Source organism: Ceratotherium simum, chromosome 34 (assembly GCF_057802395.1).
Source record: "Ceratotherium simum simum isolate JZ-2026a chromosome 34, ASM5780239v1, whole genome shotgun sequence".
In the NCBI taxonomy this organism is placed as follows: domain Eukaryota; kingdom Metazoa; phylum Chordata; class Mammalia; order Perissodactyla; family Rhinocerotidae; genus Ceratotherium; species Ceratotherium simum.
Window position 1 is genome coordinate 3,255,603 of NC_141933.1, and position 6,583 is coordinate 3,262,185.

The window sequence follows — 6,583 nt, forward strand, 5'->3', positions numbered from 1 at the left end:
TGGCCATTGTTTCAAGTCAATGGGAACCTGAGACGGGAACGTTTCCACAAGAACCCTTCTATCCCGCACCCGCCATTGGTGTCACTTTCTTTGTCTTGTGGTTTCCTGATCCCTCCTCGTTCCTTCATCAAAGAAAACATTCTGGATGATTCCTGGCGCTGCTCTCCTGCATTTGAAGCTGTGGGTGTGTTCATTCTGGCGTCCACCCTGGTGGGAGAACAACTGAGTTTTCTCCACTGTCCGGCAAGCCCTAAGCAACTGGATCATATAGACTGTGAACATGAGTGTTCCCCACCCGTATCCCCGCCCTTGCCTGCTGAATTAGCCTGAAAATCCTTCCTCAAACGGGCATCCGTTTGACCAGGGGTTCCTCCATGCACCCCACTTACAGGTACAGAGTTTCTCAGCCCAAACTGGGGCCAACGCAGACCCGGGCTTTCTGGAGCTGGGTCTACCTTGGCTCTTGTGACTGGCCCAGTGAGCCCCACCCAGGAGAACTACCTGCACGCAATCGTGAAGGGTGGGTATATCCCAGGGGCACCCACACCACCTTTTTACTGTGTCTTCCTGAGCCCCTCTCTCCCCACACCTCCCTCTGCTATCTGATGGCCCCCAGAAGGGTCCTTCATTGTGCCATTTCATCTGAAGGCCCACTAGTCATGTGTACTCGTTTTCTGTGGCTGCTGTAACAAAGAACCACAAACTGGGTGGCTTAACAACATCAGAAATTTGTACTCTCACAATTCTGGCCAGAAGTCCAAAATTCTCCCCAGAGCCGCCAGAACTCTGGCGGCTCTGGGGAGAATCCCTCCTCGCCTCCTCCAGCTCTGGCAGTCACCAGCCATCCTTGGTGTTCCCTGGCTTGTGGAGAGATCTCTCCTGTCTCTGCCTCTGTCTTCACATCGCCTTCCCCTCTGTGTCTCTGTGTCTTACCCCATCTTATAAGGATACCCATCATTGGATTTAGGGCCCACCCTAAATCCAGGATGATCCCATCTTGAGATCCTGAACGTAATGTCATCCACAAAAATCCTATTTCCAAATAAGGTCACATTCACAGGTATGGGGGTGAGGACTTAGACGTATTTGGGGCAGGGGCCACCATTTAATCCACTACAACATGCTTTGTGCTTTTACACCCTCCTTCCTTCTTTTCTCATTCCACTTTTTGATAGAGAATTTAGGAACTAATTTATACGAGGGTATGAATTCTTGATCATTGCTTAGCAGAAGGAATGTTAACATGCTGACTGCTTTATCAAAGAAATTTAATCCAATTGAAAAACACGTATTAATCTTCGATATGCTGGTTTCGGGCACGTAGATCCAATCACGCCTGGATTTGATCAAGGCAGCCCTGTAGGTGATGTAGACACAGGCTGGTCCTCTGGTGCTTATAATCATCTGGAAGAGAGGGCCCCGCACACAGCTGCATTTATAAGAATCCATTGCCTTGTATTTACTGAGCCTCCTGCTGTGTCAGACTTTGGAAAGACATTGGGATTCAGAAAAGAAGAGTGGAGAGAAAGATGCCACATTTCTGGCTTTAAAGATGGAGGAAGAGCCCATGAGCCAACAAATGGGGCAGCCTCTAGAAGCTGGAAAAGGCCAGAAATACATTTTCTCCTACATCCTGCAGGGAGCACAGTCCTGCCAATTTAAGGCCAGCGAGACCCTGGTCAGACTTCTGAGCTGCTCCAGAACTGCTGGATATAAATCTGTGTTGTCTGAAACCAATAAGACTGGGGCAATTTGTGACGGCAGCCGTAGGGAACCAGTGCAGACTGTGGCTGGGTTTCAGAAGTATTTGGTGTAGCCCAGAGGTGTGGTGTGATACCTCCCAAAGAAGGACGGAAGGCTGGTAGGCTTTGTAGCTGCTCACTTGGGGGAGAGGGTGAGAAAATCTTCATTTGTAAGAAGGATATTAGCTGTATGAAGCTTGTTAGGCAGACACAAAGTCGTTGCTGTTTTTGCAGGGAAGTTCAGATCCGAGTCAAAGGTGCGTATGGAGGCCGAGACGCCAAAGGAGTGGACTGTGCCTGTTACAAAACTGTGGGCTCCCAGCTCCAACCCCTCTTCCACACCCCTTGTGAGGCAGGGGCTGGGACTCTGCAGACCAGCCAGCTACTGGGGCTCTGCCTGTGGTGGATGCCGCAGGAGGCTGCAGGGCTGGAGGCGGGAGGGGCACGTCCTTCCTGTCTGCTTCCTGCTTCTGGGAGCATCTCCCAGCGACACCTCTTCGATCTGGCAGTGGCAATCCCTTTCCATAGTGCAGTTGGTACAGTCTGCACGTTTCCCATCACTCGCAGAGCCAGTGACACTGTCACCCCTCAGGGACACCCATCCCACCGGCCTGCCAGTGCTTCCTCCTCGGAGGTCGGACGTGGAGCACTGTGGGGCCGTCCCTTCCTGGGTTCCACGTTGTCATCACTCCAATCTCTTCTCTTTAGTAGCTGCTCCCTGCAGCTGCTGCCTCCATGACACCTTGGGGTTCTCACAGGGCCTTCGTAAGCAAGGTACAAATAACTTTATATCCAGGTAGCAATCCTTCTACATTCTCCTATATTAAATTCTCTCTGCAAAAACAGCCGCTTGGTTTCTGTCTCCTGACCAGATCCCTAGCTGTGCACTAAGTGTTGTAACAGGGTCACAATTGCGTGTTCAGGGAAGAACCATGGAGGAAGCAACTCATTCTCCTGGGATCCCTAGGGGAGGAGGTTTCAGGACACATGGCAGAAGGGAGGGCAGTGTGAGGTGGGCAGGTCTTCTGGCATCCCTTGATGCCTAACATGTAGGTCATCCATTAGACCAGCGTTGCCCTCCTCTATCAAGGTGGCCCTGGACGTGTCCCAGTCGGGTTCGCTGTAGAGATAATTCTGTCCTATAGCTGATGGAGCAGTGCAGGAGGGCCAATGGATGAAGGAGACAACAGCCCAGACCCAAGTGTCCAGGGCATGGAGTTGCCGTCAGTCATTCCCAGTGTCCCCAGACACCGCTGTGGCCCTATGATCTCAGACTCCCTCCCTCCCCTGCCCTGGGGACACCATCGGACACTGACTGGCAAGGTGGGCGAGGTGCAAACCTTGGCAAATGGAGTCATTCTGAAAGGCTTCGGAGGCCTAACACGCCCTTAGAAGTATTCTTTATGTTCCTTATGAACATGCACAGTTTCCAAGATGGCTTTTCTCCAGGAAAGACCACTGATGCTGATAAATTCTAAGTCTTGGCTCAAGCCTGCTGCCTGCATTTTCTCTAGACTAGTCGTTGAACTGGCACCATCAGAAGCTGTGCTGGCTGCTCCAGGCCCCCACCTCCCTCCTGGGCTGGGTGGAGATCAGATCGTCTCTAGCGCTTCGCTGATGCCGTTTGGGGAGCTGGGGCCAATCGCTTAGCTGACTGGGGAGAGCTTGAGATGGTGTTTTCTGCCTTCCTCTGGTCCCTAGAAACCTGAGCTTATGCAACACGTTCTTTTGGGGTGGAAAAAAGAAAGATCATTGATCACTGAGTCTGGGTGGCAGAACTGATAAAATTGTGAAATACAGCATTTTTCATATTTTTATCTGTGCCATGTGGCCTCTTGTCCCTTCTTCTTCTTTAGTTTTCCTGTTGTGAGAAACAGCACACACATTTTCTTCCCTGGTCCACCCCTAGAAATGGTTTCGGGTTTGTCACAAGTGGGCCAGCTTACACGGAGAGCCTCGGCTGTACCTTGACCTCCATGTCTGTCTCCTTTTCCTCACGGCCTGTTTTAGCTCCCTGGGGCGGCCGTAACAAATGACCACAAACTGAGTGGCTTAAACTACAGAAATTGATCCAGAATTCTGAAATCAATGTGTCAGAAGAGTTGGTTCCCTCTAGAGGCTGAGGGAGAACCCGTTCCAGGGTTCCCTAGGTTCTGGTGACAGCCAGTGATCCTTGGCGTTCTTTGGCTTGTAGACGCATCCCTCCGATCCCTGCCTCCATCTTCTCTGCCTTCTCCTCTGTGTTGTCTCCTCCTCTCTCCTCTCATAACGACACTCATCATTGGATTTAGGGCCGACGCTCACCCAGATGGATACAGGCCATTATACATCTGCCCGTACCCACAGAATGGACAACACCAGGATTGAGCCCTGACGTCAGCTGTGGACTCTGGGTGATGATGACGTGTCACCGCAGGTTCATGGACCTGTAGCACTCCAGTGGGGATGTGGATAGTGGGAGAGGCTGGGGGTCGGGGGGACAGAGGGTATATGGGATGTGACAATTCTCTGTACTTTCTGCTCATTTTTGCTGTGAACCTACAACTGCTTTTAGAAAAGGATGACAGATAAAATTTTTTAAAATACAGGACGGACAGTCAAATTCAAATTTCAGAAAAACAATAAATAATGTTTTGGTACAAGTATATCACATGCCATATAGGGGACACGCTTAGACTAAACATTTATTTGCCTGCAAGCTCACTTTGGAGAGAGATGTGAGAGAGGCAGCCGACTCAGAGGAGGGGCATTGTTTGCTGTTGGACTAGAGGCTGGAGGGGTGGGACCAATGGCTTCCCCTCCCCAGGGAGGGATGTTACCTCCCGCCTTGCCACTGCTTCTCCTCCCAGACCAACTCACAAGTCTCTGTCCCTCAAAGGATGATGCCAGAGCCCTGGGCCTTGGTTTCCCACAGTCTCAGGGACGTGTGGGCGGGTCTGCTGTTTCCCACTCAGGGGACCCCGTCACGTCCCCAGTGGATGTGGACAGGGTCCTCTGGCCTTGTGCAGGCATCACCCGCCTTGCTGCAGGGGACGGCCTCGAGGGACAGGTTTCCCGGAACGACTGCCCTAGACTGCAGCATTTCCTCAGCCCTGCTGGCACCTGCCCACGGTCTCGGGGGCTCCTGTCCTGGCACGGGGGTGCTGGCCTTGAGCTTTGTGCTCACAATTTAAAACAGATGTTTTTAGAATCCCATGATCTAGTTGCTTTCAGAGCCAGCCTTTAAAAATCCTGTGTCGTATGCCCAGGGTTGCGTGCCGGCTCTGAGTACCACACGGGCCTGGCTACTGTGACGGTGGCTGGCTGGCCCGCTGAGTGACTGCACCCTCTTGCTTGGCATTGCTTGAAGGAGCAACTGGACTGACCACCGAGTGAGTGGAAAGAGCACGTCAAGTCTCCGGCTTGCTGCTCTACCGGAGCAATAAAGACGGCTGCATCACCCACCCCCTGCACCCCCAGCCTCCGAGCCCCTTCCTCTGCTGCATGCTGAAGGCCACATGCCGAGTTTGCCGCGCTGCACGGCAGTGACAGGAAAGAGAGTGCCTGGGAAGACTGTGTTCGGCTGGACCTGACCTTTGCACGCACACGGCATGCTCCTGCTGTCAAAAGCCGGCTTTTAGTTAAAAGTAACCGGTTTTCCTCCTGTTTCAAAGACAGATGGCAGGAATGGTGCTTTAAGGCAAAAAAGTAACCCAAATAAGTAATTCACAGAAGGGCAGATGCACACGATGCACACACCGACGAAGAGCTCCTCAGATCCACCAGTGATCAGAGAAATGCAAATTAAAACACAAGAATTCCCCTTACAGGACACAGTTGTAGAAGTCAGAGGGTTTGGCAAATGCCAAGGGCTGGTGAGACAGTGAGGAGACAGGAGCCCCCCAGACCACTGTGGGGGGCGGATCCGGAATGCACCAGTCTGGAAAGGGCAGACCCGAGTGGGTCTGCGATCCAGCAATCAGGCTCATGCAGGCTGCCCAAGAGAGACTCCCCCTGTGTCCTCCCCAGCAGGACACATGCCCAGGATCCATCTGGCACCATTTGTGGAAGCGAGGGCGTGGGGCAGCCCGGCGTCCAGCCGTTGGCCACTGGGTTAGTGACACAGCAGATGGGACTGCGCAAGACTCTCACTCCATGGATTACGTGTGCACACAGCAATGTGGGGACTTCTCAGAACAACAGTGGGTGCCACCTCATGCCGATTAGGATGGCCACTATCAAAAAAGACCAAAAATCCAAGGGTTGATCAGTGAAGAAATTGGAACCTTGTGCGCTGTTGGTGGAAATGTAAAATGGTCCAGCCACTAAGGAAAACAGTATGGAGGTTCCTCAAAAAATTAAAAATAGAACTACCATATGATCCAGCGATTCCACCTCTGGGTATATACACAAAAGAACTGAAAGCAGGGTCTCAAACAGATGTTTGTACACTCATGTTTATAGCAACATTATTCATAATAGCTAAAACATGGAAACAACTCAAGTATCCATCAACTGATGAATGGATAAACAAAATGTGGTCTATGCACACAATGCAATATTACTCAGCCTTAAAAAGGGAAGGAAATTCTGACATGTGCTACAACATGGATGGACCTTCAGGACACTATGCTGAGTGAAATTAGCCAGACACAAAAGGACAAATACTGTGTCATTCCACTTATACGAGGTCCCTAGAGTCATCAAATTCGTAGACGACTTCCCGTCATCTTCCGCCCGATTTCCTGGGCAGAAGCACTCCATTCCACACTGTGGCTGACTCTGTCCTTGACACTGGGGACAGAGCGAGGGTAAGACGTGGTCATGCACTTAGACCTCACGGTGCAGTGGGGACCAGACGA